This window comes from Lissotriton vulgaris, chromosome 3_1, assembly GCF_964263255.1.
Source record: "Lissotriton vulgaris chromosome 3_1, aLisVul1.2, whole genome shotgun sequence".
Lineage (NCBI taxonomy): Eukaryota > Metazoa > Chordata > Amphibia > Caudata > Salamandridae > Lissotriton > Lissotriton vulgaris.
The window spans coordinates 12843945-12864579 of NC_141689.1; the positions used below are offsets into that span (position 1 = coordinate 12843945).

At 46.3% G+C, this 20635-nt stretch overlaps 1 protein-coding gene across 1 annotated transcript in view; it reads left to right on the plus strand.

Annotated features, from left to right (window-relative positions):
- The window catches only part of LOC147725825 (uncharacterized), a 962593-nt gene that overhangs the window by 295679 nt on the left and 646279 nt on the right, over nt 1-20635 (plus strand). The window lies entirely within an intron of this gene.

Genomic DNA, 20635 nt, shown 5'->3' on the forward strand with positions numbered 1-20635 from the left:
CGGTTGGGGATGTAGAACAAGAGGTGGTTGTTGAGGTATTCGGGGCCCTTGTTGTGTAGCGCTTTGTGTGCGTGGGTGAGGAGCCTGAACGAGATCCTCTTGTGGATGGGGAGCCAGTGCAGGTTTCTCAGTTGGGCAGAAATGTGGCTGTGGCGAGGGATGTCGAGGATGAGTCATGCGGAGGCGTTCTTTATGCGTTGGAGTCGAGTTTGAAGTTTGGCTGTGGTTCCTGCATATAGGGCGTTTCCGTAGTCCAGTCGGCTGGTGACGAGGGCCTGGGTGACGGTTTTTCTGGTTTCGGTGGGGATCCATCGGAAGATTTTTTGGAGCATGCGCAGGGTGTTGAAGCAAGATGACGAGATGGGTTGATTTGCTTGGTAATAGTGAGGGAGGAGTCCAGGATGAATCCCAGGTTGCGTGCATGGTCCGTGGGTGTTGGTGTGGAGCCCAGTGCTGCAGGGGATTCTTCAGTGGAGCGAGGTCATTGGAGCAGTTGGTGATCCACTGAGCGAGGTTGTGGGCTGTGTCATTGGTGTCAGCGGTGTCGGTTGGTGGGTTCTGGCTTAGTGATGAGAGGAGCTGGTCTGTGGTGATTTTGCTCCAGCATCTCGGGGGATTTGTTGCGTCTGGTGGTGTAATGCAGTCTTTTCAAAGGTGAAGGCGATGCATCTGTGGTCTGTCCAGTGTAGTCCGTTGGAGTGGCTGAAGGAGACATGGTTCCTGGCGGAGAAGATGGGGTCGAGTGTGTGGCCAGCGAGGTGGGTGGGGTTGTTCACCAGTTGTTTGAGTCCGAGGTTGGCGAGGTTGTCGAGCAGGATGGTGGTGTTTTTCTCCAGGTGGAAGTTCAGGTCCCCTAGGAGGATGTATTCTGGTGAGGCCAGGGCGTGTTGGCTGATGAAGTCGGCGATGGTTTCGCTGAATTGTGTGCGCGGGCCCGGGGGTCTGTAGATGAGCGTTCCTCTGAGGGTGGTCTTGGGGACGGTGTGAATCTGGAAGTGTAGGTGTTCGGCGGTTGAGAGTGTGTCTTGGTGTTGGTCGTGATGTTGATGGTGTCCCTGTAGATGATAGCGATTCCTCCTCTGGTTTGGTTGATGTGGTCCTTTCGGGTGATCTTGTAGCCGTCCGGGATCGCTATGGCGATGTCGAGGGCCGAGAAAGCGTTCATCCATGTCTCTGTGAGGAAGGCGATGTCTGGTGCTGTTGGGTCGAGGAGTTCCCAGAGTTCGTCTGCGTGCTTGTGGATGGAGCGTGTGTTGAGGAGGATGCACTTGAGGTGGTTGTTAGGTCTGGTGGGTGGTCTGCAGTTTCAGAGGCAGGTGAATTTTTGCAGGCTTGACAGGTGAAAGGTCCCTGGGTTCGCTTCGGGGTCGCTCTGTAGCAGGCGGGTTGTCGTCCGGTGTTGAGTGCGTTGGGGCAGAGGAGTCGCATCTCAGTTCCCTGGCTTCGGCGGGGGCCAGGGGTTCTGGCACTGGGCGTGGTCCAGGCGTGGACGGGCGCAGACGGGTGCAGACGGGCGCAGACGGGCTTGCCTTTGGCGTGATAGAGGCGCGCCCGCTGCGCTGCCTACATATGAGGGGCTGTGGGAGGGAGGAGCAGCTGGGAGGTGGTAGTGGGGTGATGAATAGGAACGGCAGGGGGGTTGGCCGCAGGGACGCAGCAGCGGGAAGAAGGCACAGAGGGAGCCGGGGAAAGTGGGGGACATGACACAGGAGGCAATACGGGGGAACAAGGGGGCACAGAAGGCAAAGGGGGTACAAGGCACACCAGAGGAAAATACAAGTAATCACAAATACAATAAAAATACAGCGAGAAACAGAGGGAACTCACACGGCACCAGGGAGCGGCAGGGGCAAGGCGACAGGTGGGACAGTGTCACAGGCGGACCGTGTGGCGGCTGGGGGGCGAACTACCTGAGGACAGGGTCAAAGGTCAGGGTTTCAGTTCTGTGCTGCCTAGAATAAGGTGCGGGCGGTGAGAAACGCAGCGCATCTGTTGAGGTTCCTCTCAGAGAGACAGCCTTTCATCTCTTCTTGTTTGCAGACATTTGCAATGTGAATAAGGCTTTGGATGGCTAGGATTGGATGGAGTCAATGAGGACCCTTAGAATTGGATGGGGTCAATGAGGACCCTTAGCATTGGATGGAGTCAATGAGGACCCTTAGTATTGGATGGAGTCAATGTGGACACTAGGATTGGATGGCGATAATGTGGATGCTAGGATTGGATGAAGTAAATGAAAACACTAGGATTGGATAGAGTCAATGCGGATACTAGGATTGGATGGAGTCAATGTGGATCCCTTAGATTGGATGGAATCAATGGGGACTTTGTTTATTTAAAGCTATAGCATCGATCCACCTTACTCTTCACACAACTAACACCCAGCGAGTGATCTCTGTCCATTCTATGAACTCAGGGGTTGACTTTGCAAGCTCATAAAGGTGCAAAATGAAAAGGTAGTGGTCAAGATGTGAGTTGCCTCCATCTTAAATTAAAATGGAGACAGAAGTGTGATGGTGCTTGGGAACAACCCAGGTAACCCCACAACAGCATCATCAGAAGCAAATATTTAACACACTGTGGCCATCTTTCATATCTCAAAGCTTCTTCTAGATGATGGATGCCACTTCCTACACAGATAGCCCACGGAAGAGGGCAGCTGGGATATGTTTTTTAATCTTTTAGAGGCCTATCACTTGGCGGCGGGTAGCCGAACTCTAAAAGTCATAGAGCATACATTTCTATCTACATTTGAAGTGAGCATCTCTTCCTCTAGGGTAAGGGGTGTTTGGAGGTTCTCCCCCGTGGAAACAGATATTGAAAAATTACCAGTATTGTGAAATCCTCTCAACGCCCTTGTCATCTACTGGTCTATGGCGTTTTAGGATCCGAGCAAAATTTCTCGATTCATGCCCTTATATAGGTTTAATTCACATTGCCCTAATATAGGCATAGAAATCATACCCATATTTAGACATAGCCCATGCAGTCCAAATACAGGCATGGCTACTTCCTCCCATACCAGAAAGCCACAATGATTTCTTGGAAAATCGGCTTAAGCAGTCAGGGATTTCCCCTTGCATGAATATTGATTTGTCCAAGAGCTCATGGAGTTTACAAAGAACTACCATTCCCTTGGGGTTCTTTATTGACATTAATATGCCCAACTTTATGTCAAAATAGGCACCTTCAAGATATAAATATGCCTTCACTTGATCTAGCAAACACACAGTGGTTCGGAGCAGCTCGACTATCTACTTGCCCAAAGTAGCTCGCTATAGCAAGTGCCGAAGGAAGCCGACCCTCCAGCTGACGCACTGATTGAGAAGCTGTCCTTTCTCTCGATGAGAATCCAGCTCCAGTGTTTCCAAGCTCCTCTCACGGGGTGTTGGGAAATAGAGTCCCGTGAAACAGATACCAGACCTCCTTTATTCTAAACTAAGGTTTGGAGCTGATTAGACCCTAAAGAGAAATCTTGGATAGATTCTGTGCAAAGAAACTAAACCTATGGTACACCGTACTTACTTCTTCCCTCGTACTAGACTTAGGTTAGCTACATCGGGGTAGGCATATTTTAGAAGCACCAGTTGAGTTATTTTAGCCTTTGTTATTTACGTATGTATTTATCTATGGTTTAGAAACCGTAAAATGCTTTTACAGTATTATTTAATAATACTCTTCTCGCTGTATGCATTATACTTTGTAGCCCGTTTTATGATTGTAGCAGTTAACTTTCCTTTCATGAGAAAGAAGACTGTTCAATAAAACCTTTTATTGAAAACGCCTGTCTCTCTATTTCTCTGCACCTTGGATGAAACTAAGTATGCACGATTGACTGAGTAAAATATCTATCTATGGTTTCCACAACTCTGAACATACGTTTATTCTTCGGAAACAGAGTTGTCATGTTTATGCGGTTGTCAGAAACGAATCCAGTCTTGTCTATTCAAGAAAGTTTTTAGTGACCTCTGAGCTAGCTGGAACTCACAATTAAGTATAGTATATTCGATAGAGACCTAGTCGACCTCAGTCCTATGTCTAAACTATAGGATATACTATTCCAGAGGAACTCAGTTATGCTTTTCACGGAGACCCCTTTTTTCCCTTAAAATACTCCAATAGATGTCTAGAGTGGGTAAAAGGATAAAATATCTGCCATAACAGAGTAGGACAAAAATCCTATGTATTAGTTTTTGGTTTGTTCAACGTTGAAGGATACAGTGTTCCAAAATAGTGTGCACCTTATCTTTGTTTCCTTGAAACTTGCTCTGTAACTTTCATTAAACAATGTCGAATAACAACGACAATAACGCAACCGGTGGAGCTGTAGGAACTGTAGCCCTATCGGGCTTAGACGTTACAGGTTTCCAACAAGATGACCCGAATGCTATAATCATCCCAGAAAACTTCAGGAAAACCATCACTATAAAGCTTAAAACAAACGGCCTATCACCAAGAGGTGGTAGGGTAATTTTTGTCATTAAGGCACATGAATATCGGCAGACAGAGGTATTCTATTCTTGCTGGGAGGAAAGGGTTGCAATCCAGTGGCAGGACGCCTCCCGCCCTCCTCTACACTGTATAAAAAATCAATGCCTTTCCGTCCGCGCAGCGGGCGCGCCGGCGGCACGCCGAAGGCGTTCCAAAGGCAGGCCCGTCTGCGCCCGTCCGCGCCGAGACCGGGCCCAGAGCCGCAACCCCTGGACCTTACGGCACAGCTCACTGTATGTCTTACTCACCTTCAATGCTGAATGACCTTCGCCCACCTCCCATAAATAACTGCATTAAGTATGACCCTGAGCTTGCCTTAGAATCTACAACTTCCGTATGTCCTCATTGCAAGGCTATCATACCTCTGGTTCACAATACAACTCATTATAGTAAACAGAAACATCCAAAGATAACTACAATAGCGCTCACCAATGTTCGTTCTCTTGGAAAGCACAGACAGGAAATATATCAGACCTAGTTAGGGACAGGAATATAGATATACTGTTCATGACTGAGACATGGATGGATAGAACGTCCGACCCAGATCTAGTAATTGCAGTCCCCAGTGGGTTTAAGGTCTACCGACTGGATAGACAGGGCAAAAGAGGGGGCGGGCTAGCTATAATCGCTCGCGACACCTTTAAAGTACGGACTTTCCCGATCCCCTCACTTACCTGCGAAGCAATGCAATTTGCCATCAATCTGTCACCTTCACATAATTTCAGAGGTCTGCTTCTATATAGATGACCAGGAGCATGTTCCGGATTCTTCTCTGACCTAGGCACTATCCTGGAAACACTAGCAACTGAAGAGTCATTAATGGTACTTGGTGATTTTAATTTTCACCTAGAGAAAACTGATGACTGCGATACGCTCTCTCTTTTATCTGACATGGAAATTCTGCGGCTCCCTCAATTGGTTAACTTTCCCACTCATGATGCCGGTCATATCCTGGATGGTATCTATTCCAACCTAGAGGACATCCATATAACCAATATCCTCCTGCTTCCTTGGTCTGACCATCATGTAATTCTAGGCACAATCATAACCAAGGAGGTCTCCACTGTTAGCGTATCCACCCCCAGTCGCAAACCTTTTAAGGCTTGGAAAGATATCAACAACTCAAGCCTTAAACTCCTACTTGACAGCACCCAGCCTATTTTATCTACTGACCCCAACACTGCTACCAAGCAATACCAGGATTGGTTAGGTCATGCCACGAACTCACTGGTTCCTCTCAAATTAGTAACTAGAAACAGGAAGGTCCCTTCGGCACCATGGTTTACCGAAGAACTCAGGAATCAGAAACAACTTTGTAGGAATAGGGAGAGGCATTGGCGGAAATCTTATAACGAAGAAAGTTAAACCTGCTACAAGGAGATGCTCGCTAAATACAAATCTATGAACGGAGGTGCTAAGAGGAAGTATTTTAGAGAACAAATAGAGAAAGCAAAGAATTCTAATAAGCTTCTCTATGATATCACTAAGCAGTTAGCAGGGAATACTCCTGATTTAAATCCTCTTCCTTCCCAATCCCTTTGTGACGCACTAGCAAATTTCTTTTTTACAAAAGTTAATGATATCTACTCAGCTTTCTCCTCCAACACCAACCATTCTAGACATATCGTACATTCCTTCCCTCCCGACTCTCTATTTACCCAGTTTAGTGACATGACGGAGGCCAAAACTAGGGACATCATAACTTCCATCAAATCCGGATCAGCTTTGGACCCATGCCCTTTTAAAATTCTTCCCCCGATCATGGACTCCCTGATTACGCTCATCACTCAAATTTGCAACTCTATGTTTAGATCAGGAATCTATCCAAACATACTAAAAAACTCTCTTGAAACCACTCTTAAAAAAAACACATCTAGATAAGGATGATTTGAAAAATTATCGACCAATAGCCAACCTTCAATTTCTGGCAAAAGTTGCAGAAAAAGCAATGAATTCCCAGTTATCAGAATTTATCGAGGAACATCACCAATTGGATGGTACCCAATTTGGGTTCCGTAAGTTCCATGGCACAGAAACTGCCTTGATCAAAGCCGCCGATGACATCAAAGTCATTCGATATCAAGGAGGAACAGCGTTACTAGTGCTACTAGATCTTTCTGCAGCATTCGACACGGTCGACCATTTGATTCTGGTCGATCGTGTCGAAAAAATGGGTATTCAACAGGCAGCCAAGGGCCAATTAGCCTCCTTTCTGAATGATAGAACACAGGCTGTTACCCAGGGATTGTTCCAGTCGGCTAGCCTGTCTCTGCCTTGCGGGGTCCCACAAGGCTCATCCCTTAGTCCGACACTCTTTAATATCTACGTGTCCGATCTAGCTAAAACCATCAAAGCACATGGGATGAGCCTTACCTCATACGCAGATGATACTCAGTTAGTCCTGGCCATCAAAAACGATGGAGAAAGAGTGGCCGAGGGTTTTAAAGCAGGTATGTTGGCAATTGGAGACTGGATGTCCTCTAAATGTCTAAAACTTAATTCCGAATAGACGGAGGTTGTCATATTTGGACAACTAACCCCAAGCTAGTCCCCCGCTTGGTGGCCCACATGCTTCGAAACCCTACCTAAACCAGTTTCTAAAGTAAGGAACCTGGGAGTTGTCTTTGACAATGACCTTAATTTTGTTGCCCACGCCAATCAGACAGCGGCCACAGCTTTTCATAAGCTACGATTGGTAAGGAAAATTCTCCCCTTCCTACCCGATAGTGCCGGCGAAACCCTGATAAGTGCCCTAGTGCTATCCTCACTGGATTACTGCAATGGCCTACTTGCCAATGGCCAGACCCGTGTAATCAATAAAATGCAGACTATACAAAATGCGGCAGCCAGGCTACTTTCTAGAACCCGCAAACATAAACCCATCGCCGATACAATCAGAAACTATCACTGGCTCCCAATTAGGCAGTCCAGATATAAACTTACCCGTGCGATGTGCTCCTGCATATGGTTCAGTCAAGAGGGAGGGCACAATCATTTAGCAGCCTGCCTTTCCTCCTGGTCCGTCTGTTTCCTGTCAGTTGGTTACTGCTATCCCGGTTCGCGGCACAAAATGTTAGAGGGAGATTTATTATGGGGCAGAAGGTCAAGGGGCTGAGCGCAACGGCTCAGAAAGCCTGCGCTGGGATGATCGTGAGAGTGAGCTAGGGACAAAAGGGCGGCTTAATTTGCACCGGGGTGTGCAGGAACGCTTGCTCTAGAAATAGAGAAAACAGATATGTGATCCGTGGAAGCTGAGGCTGAAAGTTTAACAGTTTTACTAAGAAGATGCAACTTCAAGAAACTTCAATATAAAGGCATAAAAATCATATTAGTTCTGGATCCAGTGCTAAGCATTCTCAGATAGTCACGTGGACCAGATTTCATTTACTGAACATTGAATTTACTCAATACAAGCTTCTGAACTGCTAGAGAGAAAGAGTCTACAAACTTAAAGACACATTTATAATTTGTGGCAGAAATGCATTCAAAAAGCAAAGTGCATTTTATCTGGGAATACTCACATCTGCCTGTAAGTGAGAAATCCTGCAATTACAAGTTAAACGCTTAAAATGTAATAAAGGGAAAAAGCAAGGTTAAGAGAGTATGTAGCAAATGCAACATTTCATAAGACAGAATATAAAATAAAACAGCAAATTTAAAGTACATGTACAAGGGCTCTCAAGTAACCCTTGGAAAGAACTCACTTATGAGGAGTAATTCAAAGAGGTCTTTGTGAACCTCTTTTTTATATGCTTTAAGGCAGTGAGAAGTCTATGGTAACGTAATCTCATGCCACCCCATGCCACGTACCCTATTTGCGTCACTTACGGCCTACTTTGTACTTTTCCCATCCAGACATTCAAAATGCAGCCCTTCTCGTAACTGCGGCACGTATACTAGACTAAAGGTCAGACCTCGTAGACTGGAAGTTTGTCATACATTTGCCTTGGGCAGCAGAAACATGTTTTATTGCGCAAAGGGAGTTTATTAATATGTGTATGTACCAATCTGTACGTCCTGTTGCCATATCCATCATTCCAGCTTGACGTGGCTGGTGGGAAGTTCCCCTTTTCTCATGCACAGACCCAGGATGTGGTCCATTGTGTCGAAATAACAGGGGGATGATGAACCTTAACGTTCGTGAACTTAGCACACCAGTAGGGTGGGGGCTTAACAGGAGCGAGAAGCCTTGCAGTCGGTGGAGCTGAATAAAATCTTGATCAGACATGCCTTCTGCTTTCTTAACAGAAAATGGCAGCACTCTGGCCAATCTAACCAAGGCCTATAATTTTGAACAGAAGGGCCTACATAGGGGTTCATGCTAGCTATGTGATAAGAATGTCCCAGGATATTCATACAGTAAAATATATCCCTCACTCAATCAGCAGTATCCTCCTCCCACTGGGACATCAGCAGCCTCCTCCTCTCTCTGGAAAATCAGCAGTAAGATCCTCTCACTCGGACATCATCAACCCCCTCTTCTCACTGGGAAAATAGCAGCCTCCTCCACTCACTGGGTCATCAGCAGTCTCCCTTCTCCAACGGGACATCAGCAGCCTCCTCCTTTCAATGGAGACATCAGCAGCCTCCTCCTCTCACTGGGACATCAGCAGCCTCCTCCCCTCACTGGGGCAGTAGCAGCCTCCTCCTCTCACCGGGACATCAGCAGCCTCCTCCTCTAGCAGCCTTCTCCTCTCACTGGGACATCAACAGTCTCCTCTCACTGGGACAGCAGCAGTCTACTCCTCTGTCTGGGAAATCAGCAGCCTCCTCCTCTCACTGGGACACCAGCAGCCTCCTCCTCACACTGGGACAATAGCAGCCTCCTCATTTCACTGGGACATCAGCAGGCTCCTCCTCTCACCGAGACATCAGCAGCCTCCACCTCTCACTGGGACATCAGCAGCCTCCTCCTCTCACCGGGACATCAGCAGCCTCCACCTCTCACTGGGACATCAGCAGCCTCCTCCTCTCACCAGGACATCAGCAGCCTCCTCCTCTCACCGGGACATCAGCAGCCACCACCTCTCACTGGGACATCAGCAGCCTCCTCCTCTCACCGGGACATCAGCAGCCTCCTCCTCTCGCTGGGACATCAGCAGCCGGCTCCTCTGACTGGGACATCAGCAGCCTCCTCATTTCACTGGGATATCAGCAGCCTCCTCCTCTCACCGAGACATCAGCAGCCTCCACCGCTCACTTAGACATCAGCAGCCTCCTCCTCTCACCGGGACATCAGCAGCCTCCACCTCTCACTGGGACATCAGCAGCCTCCTCCTCTCACCGGGACATCAGCAGCCTCCTCCTCTCACCAAGACATCAGCAGCCTCCACCTCTCACTGGGACATCAGCAGCCTTCTCCTCTCACCGGGACATCAGCAGCCTCCACCTCTCACTGGGACATCAGCAGCCTGCTCCTCTGACTGGGACATCAGCAGCCTCCTCATTTCACCAGGATATCAGCAGCCTCCTCCTCTCACTCGGACATCAGCAGGCTCCTCCTCTCACCGGGACATCAGCAGTCTCCTTCTCTCACTGGGAAAATTAAAGCCTCCTCCTCTCACTGGGACATCAGCAGCCTCCTCCCCTTGTTGTGCAGTATTTTAGAATCCAAGCAAATTTACCAATTCATGCTCTTATATAGGTATAATTCACATTGCTCTCATATAGACATCGAAATCATAACCATATTTAGACATAACCCATCCAGTCCAAATACAGGCATGGCTACTTCTACTTGTTCCAAAAAGCAACAATGATTTCTTAGAAAACCGGCTTCAGCAATCAGGGACATCCCCTTGCTTGAATATTGATTTGTCCTAGAAATCATGGAGTTTTCAAAGAACTACCATTCCCTTGGGGTTTTTTAATGACGTTATTATGTCCGACTTTACGTCAAACTAAGCACCTTCAAGGTATAAATATGCCTACACTAGCCCTAGCAAACACAAGGTGGTTCGGAGCAGCTCGACTATCTACTTGCCCGACGCAGCTCACCACAGCAAGTGCCGAAGGAAGCCGATCCTCCAGCCGACGCACTGATCGAGAAGCTGTCCTTTTTTTTATGAGAATCCAGCTCCAGTGTTTCCGAGCTCCCCTCGCGGGGTGTTGCGAAATAGAGTCCCGAGACGGAGATACCAGACCTCCTTCATTCTAAACCCAAGGTACTGTGCTGATTAGACTCTAAGAAAAATTTTGGTTACATTCTTGGCAATGAAAACTAAACCTATACTACACCTCACTTACTTCTTCTCTCATACTAGACCTAGGTTAGGTACATTGGGGTAGGCTTACTTTAGAAGCACCAGTTGAGTACTTTTTATTTATGTATGTATTTATCTATAGTTAAGAAACCATACAATGCTTTTACAGTATTATTTTATAATACTCTTCTTACTGTACGCATTATAATTTGCAAAGAGTATTACGATTGTAGCAGTTCACTTTACTTGCATGAGAAAGAAGACTGTTCAATAAACCCTTTTATTGAAAATGCCGGTCTCTCGATTTCTCAGCACCTCTGATGAAACGAAGCATGCACGATTGACTGAGTAAAATATTTATCTATTGTTTCCACGACTCTGGAGATCAGTTTTATTCTTGGGGAAACAAAGTTGTCCTAGGGGAACAACCTAGTTCCTTTGGGGCTACAACGCCCTCTCTGAGAGGGAGGAGCTCAGGGATGTTTTGAATATGGTATTGGATGTTCTAAATCCACAAATGAAGAGCTAATAGTATGAGTGAGGGCGCAGCACAAACAAAATAATATCAGGACTGTGAGGAAAGTCAGATTAAAACTAGCTCAAGACGCTCTTCGCCAGGATTAAAATAGCAGTGCACCAGCGGTCTAGATTCAAAACTGCGATGGTGAAATAAGACTATACGTAGGCTAGGCTTTCATCGGGACCTAAGATGCTGCTGCAGAAAGAGTGTGAGAGTGATATAACACAAAAGGATACAGGGACACAAATTTCCTTGATAAGCCTGTTACAAGAAGAACATTACCTACAAGCAAACAAGAAAACCAACATCAATGTAATGATCACGAGTATATAAAAAAAAACTAGTTGTGTTTCACATGAGAAAACAAGAAAACCCCAAAATGCACTCATCTGTAACCACTGCGTAAGTCACCACACCTCTACCTGGCAATCCCTCAGGAAAAGGGCACCGCTCTGGAAAACACTGTGGCAACCAATTGTTAGCAGTGATATGTCTTACAAATGTGTGAATACCCCTGATAAGCATGTGTATGAGGAGCCAAACTGACAAAGGAAAACTTAAAGAAAGGGGGTAAAACGGAGGACTACTTGAGCCATAATGTTAGCTGGATGATATGATCTGGACTGGAACAATGAAATCTTAATCACATTGCCAACATATCAAGCTACAGAAATATTAATGTAATCAAATACACCAAATAACAAATGGTCACATCGTAAATTGGTAATACACCCAGCATAAATACTAACAAATTGCCATATCAAATAGTTCTGTCAAGCTCAAATACTAGCATTAAGGGCACTTGTGCGTCAAGTAAAACTGGGCTGCCATGTACAATCACTTACTACAGAAACCAAGGGCTCGATCAACCACCCGGGAAGATATAAGAATCTCTAAACCCAGATGAACCCAATTAGCCAAATGGATGAAAGAATACTGGGCTAAACATAAACAAACCAAGCAGTGTACATGAAAGAACATCGGAGGGCTTACCTGTCTGTCGGTACGCCGGCGTAATATAGAACCTGGAGCCGGAAGTACTGGGACATTGAAAATGCCTCCTTTTAAGAAACTCCTTGCGAGGTAACGAAAAATCAAAACACAGATAGACGCTCATGTGTTGTGATTGATGTAAGGAAGTCCAACGCGCATGTGTGCTGAAAACACGCTATGCCTCCAAGCCTGCACATGTGTCAGCTGGTGTCAATAGACTAATTGCGCATGAGTGTTGTGTTTTCAAACGGAAAAGGCTTTGTCCATCCTCATATATCGCAGAGAGGGAACTGGGTCCTAAAGAATATCAAAAAGGAACGCACCCGCAAAGAAGTATAAAGCAGGCACCAAACCACACAGTTTTGAATTACTTAAGGATCACACCAGGCTCTTGTGAATATCTCCGGGCACAAGTGGAGAAGTGTGGCTCAGGGGTTAGAGGCGGCAGACCTGGAGCTTGCGTTCGGCCCTGGACCAGGGTTCAATTCCCCGCCTCGGCGGGTCTTGGGCTCAAAAATTCCACGGACTCGTTAATTCTCGCTCCGGTGCCTTCTCGACTCATGGGTTCACACTCTGCGACTCTGGGCAATAGCTTGCTTAATCTCCACAACGGCCCCTCGTGGTGGGATGCCTGGCTTTCACCTTGTGGATACCCTGCCAGGGTTATCTCACAGGGGAATACCAGGACGGGTTCCCTAAGCAAGCGCGGAGATGCCCCAGGGTAAGTCGTGCGCTATATAAGTTTCATTCATTCATTCAAGTCCACGACTCAATGTGTTGTCTGCTACAGAGTCACAAGTCCATTACTCAATGTATTGTCTACTCTCAGGCCAGCACAAACTGGCATAAAGGCGCAGACAAAGAAAACACTCAGCATGTCTATAAAGAACCATAAACTCGATCATAAGTAACTGATATATGTCAATTTAAATATATGTGTCGAGAAAGCATGGCCCAGACATGACTATCATGTCCATGAGGCATCATAAAAACTGGAGCATGGTATAAGAAAGCAGTTCAGTTGGTAATAGACCAAACCGGGCTTCTACAGTAGCAACATGGGAATATTATCATTCAGGCTTATGGTGTCAGTCTGTAATGTATGCACCCACCATTGTTCACGCCTAAATGAATACGTGGTTAAATCAGTAATGTGGGGTGGAATCAACGGTTTTTCCTACACTGTCCACTTCAAATCACTTGGACTGTGTTTTAATGTAAGAAAGTGGTTGGTCAATTTGGTTGATGACTTGCCACAGTGGATGGTACTCTTATGTCCAAGAATGCGGGTTTTCACCCGTTCAATGGTCATACCCACATACCGCAATCACTTAATCTCCCAGTGCCTATGAACAGCGCCTAGAGACCCACACGGGTGATCAGCCATGCTGTACAAATCCAAGTATTACTATAATTACCTAGAGGGAAAACACAGAAGGAAGTGCTTTTCTGGGATTCCAGCAGATCCCTCAGGGTGCCCAAAGGCTTCTGTTGACTTCTTGCTTGGTGGGGATCCCATAACTGTGGGTCATTGACCCTCTCTTTAAAGATCCAGATTCCTCGTGCACACTTCAGCGGTGAAGTCTCACCTCTTCTTGAGAAAAGCTCAGATAAATCGTTGGTCCCTCTGCTCCAGAAAAGTTTCTGATGTGTCCACTCCGTTGGGTCCCTCAGCTCTAAACTTCCTTGGGCTCCCAGATGTTTTGCATGTCTTTTGATTTGCGCTCCGGTAGGTGCTGATAGCTGAGAAGTTCCATGAGCAGCAGACACAGAGCAGAAGAAAGGAGGGAGCTGGTGAAAATAACTTGGAGCCCCTGGAGCAAAGTAATGGTAGGGGAACCTGGGTGTAGGAGATTAAGTTCTGCAATCTATGGTTACCCCCACTTTTTGCTGTGATTCTCTGGTTTTTCGACTTTAGTCTGGCTGTGGACCTGCTAATCAGGCCCACAGCTCAGCTCTTCTCTCTCTAAATTAATACCATGTACTTTGGGTACATACCAGATTGGTTACTGGGTCATCCTTGTGAGCCCCTGTATAGTGTACCATAGGTATCCAGGGCATAGATGCACCCTAGGCCTACCAGGGGCTGCAGCATGTATTGTGCCACCCCTGGTTTGCCTTCCAAACTGACACCACAGGTCTATTCACACAGCCTAGGTAAGGTGGTGTAATCACCCCGTACTTAGATATAGTATAACTATGTCTATATATACATACAGACACATATACTCCTATAAGTAACTTCTATGGCAGGCCGTAACAATCCTGGAGGCAGAGTGCTTGGTTTTATGTGACAGGGTGCCCATACCATATACCCTTAAGTGCATTATAATCCTTGCGGTTAATGCTAACTTTGGTTTGGCTTTATCAAAACATGTCCTGTAAGGTGTCAAACACTTTGGAATACTACCCCCCCCGCTGGTTCTGGCAGCGGGGGTAGGATTCCACCCTTCTAGAGGTAGAAGACATGTAGTTATTGAATTACTCGGTTAAAGTTAAACAGAGCCTGAGAATCACAAAATGGATTCTGCTGCCGCAGACACGAGTCTGCCCTCCTGCTGCTGGACGAAACTCCATCAGGGGAGGCCTGGACAATAGGTTTCCTGTCCAGGGAGGTGCTGGCTCCTCCCCAGACAGGCTTTAGTGTATTGGGGCAGGGAGGGCTGCATTCAGTGAATGCTTTCCAGACACTGCCTATGGCTCACTAGGTACTCCATGCATTTCCCAGTTCAAACCGGTTGCTGGGGCACTCAGCCCCATCTCTGGCGTGAAACTGGACAAAGGGGAAGGGGTGTCACCAGTCGCACCCCAGGTCCACCCATAGGAGGGACCTTAAAGTTAGTCCAACCCCTAAACTTAGTATAAGTATAGGATCCCAGTCCCTTGGACTTTAGATTATCCTGGACGAAACAGTGAAACATATATCATGGATCTTCAACATTCCATTTGGACTGGAAGACAGAAGATATCTTCCTTGTGGTCAAGGAGCGACTAACCCTGGGCGGAGTTCGCGGAGTGGGGCTTCGCGGAGCTACGCGAAGTGGGCGAGAAACTACGCCCACCTCCGCACTCCGCGTAGCCCCACTCCGCAAACACAACTGGCCGCCAGCCCCGCCACCCGCCTCCCTCCCGCCCTCCCTAAATACTTTGAAATAAAAGAATCAAATAATTTAAAAGCACTTACCTTGCCGCCGCTGCCCGCCGCGTCCCCGGGGCTCGCGATCTTCCGTCTTCCGTACTAATGCGCATGCGCGGGCGGCCGCGCATGCGCATTTTCTCGTGAAAATGCGCATGCGCGGCCGCCCGCGCATGCGCATTAGTAAAGCGGACGGAAGACGGAAGATAGTGAGCCCCGGGGACGCGGCGGGCAGCGGCGGCAAGGTAAGTGCTTTTTAAATTATTTCATTTCTTTATTTCAAAGTATTTAGGGAGGGCGGGAGGGAGGCGGGTGGCGGCCAGCTACGCTCCGTCTGCGGAGCGTGCATAGTGCCGCCTGGCTCCGCCAGCTCCGCAAAATGCGGAGTAGGCGGCACTACGCACACTCCGCAGACGGAGCCTAGCTGGCCGCCCACCGTTAGGAGCGACCACCCTGTTCAAACAGGCACCAACAGCAACTTTGCAATTCTGCATTTTTTATGCTTCTGCCAGATACTGAAGAATCTGCGACACAGCACATAAATTCCCAGACATACCTGACCCCGATCGTCGATCACAGCAAAGCTGAGACCCGTGGCGGACAAGAGAGATGTGGGACTGGAACTCCTGGGCATCCTGCATTTTACAATCTGCACATACTTCACAAGGTATCTTGAAGTTGTGCATTGGCGTGCTTGAAGCCCCAGCCCCCATTTGCACCAAATCTCAGAGGCCCACACTCCATGAGTGTCCCATGGGCCCTGCTTTTGTATTTCAGCTCAAAGTGTCTTTGCAGTTCATTGCTCATTGGCTAGTTAGCCCCTGAAGACTTTTCTTTGAATATAACTTGCTTTCCTGGTTGCTCCAGGCTTGCTCCAACTGCCCTGCAAAGGAGAAGTCCCTCAGACCTTACTGGTCTGCACCAAAACCCATTTTGACTTCCTGCATGGTTTGCGTTTGCCAAGGCTTGTTGGGTCCAATCTGGATACCCACACATCAGTCAACTAGATCCTTTGTGGTAAAGCTTGAACCCAGCTCCTGGTTATTATCGATGCCTCCTGGTCCTCATGGCTGAAGAGACAAGCTTCACCTTCTCACCTGAAATCCCCCAAGATCTGGTGGCATCTTTCTATCGCAGCCCTGGTCACTGTCCGTGACCCACACTCTGTCCCTACTGTTTTCAGGTTCTACAGATCTTTGATCCACCCGGACGCTTTTCCTCTTGTCGTCTGCAGCACTTCTTTGTAGATCTCCATTGAAATCGATGACAAAATCCGACACCAAGAGAGACCTAGGCACCCGGCTTCTGTGGGAGAGGTAACACAAGTACTCTGGTGGTCTCGAGGGTATTGGCACTCCTAATGTCTCAGTCTAAAAGGGTTCCATTGTAGTTTATTTAGAAAAGTCCTTAAATTATAAATCTGTAATTTGTTTGTTTCCCATAGAAGGTCAATGATAACCTGCGGCTTTGTTTAGTCACTGCACGCGTCTCCTGTGGGCCTCCTACATCCTAACCCTTGGTTGTTTAGCGTAGCCCCAGCGATTTCACAGGCCCCAGACCTGCTTACTAATTCTCACATAGTTCTTATACTGTCGCAGGGATTCCGTGCTCAGACAGAACTGTACATAGAGGCTTGGAACCTCAGTGAATTAGGATGTCCCAAAACTCACCTTAGTACCCAAAAATCCCCTTCCAGACTACCAATCAGTGTCTTATTTGTCATCATAAACTCCCAATGCTTCGACAAACCGGAACATGAACTTAGTACACCCCAGGTTACGTGGAACACATGAACACTCTTTCGTTATACAATCATTTCAGTCCAGAACAAGGAGTAAAAGAGGACACTTGCATGTTTGAAATGTTTATTCACTAATGCAGTGCTCTCAAGCGCAGTATCTTAGCTAATACAAGCAAACGTATTATAAGAAACAAAGTAATCAGCATAGTCACGAGTCCATAGAACACAAACGGTGCAAGCATAGTATTATGCTAAATGAATAGGGTTTAACAAAACCTAATTCTCACCCTCCCTAGCTAGTATATCATCAGCAACCATCTCTCTGCATGCGATGCACCATCAAGTGTGTTTGTATGCTCTTGTGCAAGGCAAAATAAAACACGCCTAAAGCCAGAACTTGGCTGCAGCGGCATGTATGTTATGTCTAGGGACGTGCGAAGATCAGTGCTCATAACAACTACTGTGTTGAGATATCCTTGAAGGTTTCAGCACTCACTGTACAGCCACAGCTCGCCAAGCAAGGCTGATATCAATGTAAAACATATTATTCTCGTATGAACCGAGAACATTTTACTAGGCTCAAAGGTAAAGCAGCAGATGTGTTTCATGTGCAAAAAGCAGCAGAAAGGAAAAATGGCGTTTAAACTCATAAAAAGCTCATGCTAACTTAACACAGTAATCAGGCCACATCTATCCATATATCACCCTCCCTTGATCCGAGCACGTATCAGATGAGATAAGATAGGATAAGGGACTCAATTGTTGAAATCAGAGTTCAATAAAATGCTCAGTTCGAAATCGAGTAGGTGAGGAAAAAAAAATGTTGTCCACATAAAAATACAAAATCTCACCAGCATGACAATGTAATATCCACCGTTAGTAAAGCTAATAGGTCTGTTTATAAGAAAATGTCCATACAAGAACGGAAAAAGTGTGAGAGAAGAAACATTTATGACATGAATGGCTCCAATAAGAGTCAGCCTAAAACTGAATAGGTGAAATAAGCAGCAAAAGCTTCCAAAAGGTAGTCACTGTTATCATCCAAAAACAACTCAGCCAACCAATTCAATAGAGAAAAAGAACATACATGCTCTTCAATTACCGGAGCCTCTAGTACCATCAGAGGACAACTCGGTGGGTTCTCAATGAAGCTGTGTGCCAAGAAATATTCCAACGACCCAGAACTCCATGCATCGCTGCAAAGGCCATAATCCCTTCGTCAGAACAAAGCAATTCATGAGCAACTAAGGGACTCATGAGATGATCATAATCCACTTAGGAGACACCAAATTGCAGAGACACATATCCAGGGCCCAGTCGAAATCACAGCTCAGGCAATGACACACAGGCTGGACACAGGTGAAATAGGAAAATCGAAACGATAATCCATATGATGCACTCAAACTGGCAAGTGGCAGCACACCATAGTATTCAAGCATCCTGTTGCGAAACAATGCTAACTGCTCCAGCTCATTTGCGAAGACAGGACGGACATCCATTTTGCAATAAACAAAACAGTAGCAAAAAACCAGCAGCCAGTGCCAGCAAAACAGGAGGTCCAACCAAATAGACCGGAGAATATTGAGTGAAGGAAAGCAGGAATGACTCCAAATATTTTCTGAAAAGAAGTCACTAAACCACTGCTTACTACTTTAAAAAAATGAGCCAGCCCCGAAGTGGAGGAAACTCTAAAGATTGTGTGAATCAGCTCACCAAAATGTAAAGGAAGGTCAGTATTTAATACGGCATGCACTTCTGTGCGGGTGTTAGCTACGTGAAGGACAACTGTATCGCGAGCAGATGTCAGGGCAACTTCTTTTTGTGACAATAAGGCTCTTATTCAGCTCATCTTATTGAACTCTGACTTCAAGGCCGGAATTCTCGGCCCGATGGAAACATCCAGCTTCCCATGCGGGGGTGGATAAAGCACATTCTTACAGCAAACGACTCGCTCACTGACTGTTACAACGTAAGCTATGCCTTCCAATAACCCACAGCAATCCTCATTGCTTAAAAGTAAATAACTCCCGTTAACCAATAAGGTAAAAGTCGGAACTATAGCAGGCACCAGTGTACCTTTCAAAACACACGCTAAATTAGGGCGGTCCTGGTTACATGAACCATGCAATTGGATGTGCCTACACATCAACAAGTGATCCGGTATTTCTGTACACTCATCTCCATTCAGATATACCTCTTTCCCATCCCTAAGGCATCTATAAGCGAAAGGGAGCGACCAGGTTTCATGCAAGTAGGAGGTACAGAACCGCTCATATCTGCCTATGGCAAAATACTTCATGCAATTTGAAAACTGAAAAAGCGCAAAAGGTAGAGTAATTATTCCGTGGATTAGCCACGTTGCAGCTGTGGCTTCTGCCACTGAAAAGGGCAAAGACTCTAGGCGTTCAATGTGCAACATCGAAAAAGAAGCATCTCTCATGGAAAGCAAACGTTGTTTCTCAGTAAAATTAAAGGGTGCAAACAGAGAGGAGACATTAACATAGGTCCAAGGCACTTTTCCATGTTTCAGTGTCTGCAAGGTCCACGCAAACTGCATAACAGAACGCAACTGATTTTGGCCATGGTACAAAACAGACACTTCATCATGTACAATTTCAACAACAGATGAAACAATATTATCTAATGTGTAAACTCGGGAGGAAAGGGTAATAATGCTGTTGTCCACAACTGCAAGCACTTTTTCTAAATTAGCTTGGTCGATAGCCCTAAGGCGGGTAGCCACTTCAATCTGTGATGTTTTCCACAGTTCATTATAAATGGCATAGATCCATCTCTTAGATCTACCGTTAGCCGGGCCCTTTATGAAATCATTCAAGTCAACCTCGTCGGTCAGTTTAGATAAATAAAATTTAACTGAATCCAATGTAGAGTGCTTGAGCCACTTCCGACATGGTTTGCCTACAGAATAAGTGGTAACAGAATGGTCACTCTCAAAACGGGGATCTACTCTGACTTGTGTAATCCTCTCAGCTAGGCCCAAAAAACGATGCTGGCACGAGTCTGCACTTCTCTGCCACATTAACCAACCCTTGGGATCCAAACTGGAAATGTTAAAGGATGAATTTAGCAAAAGGGTTTGTAATTCTCTAATCGAAAATTTATTTGAGTTTTCCCAACCCGAATATTCTTCCAAATCTGGGAAGGAAGGATAATTTAATTTTTTAGAAGTAGCCAATCCAAAGCATGTTGTCTGTGAGATAGTAGAATTCAAAAACAACGTGTGATTTGGGATGAGACATGCACGGTGCAAAGCCTCATTGCCTTGTACCTGCCAACTTTTAGAACCCCAAACTGATTTAAGGTCAATAGTTTCCTTCCACAACTTGTAGCCATCAACAGCTAGTCGGTCTAGAAAGGACTTCGAATACAGTAACTTAGTATCGGTAAGTCTAACTATGGAATTGGATTTGTCTGTCATTTTAAAATAAAATGAAGCGGGATTAGACTGATTAAAATCAGTAAAATATGTATACTTTTTCAAAAATGTGTCTGAGCAGCCTCTTAAAGGAGCTGGGCAATGTTCCCACTGG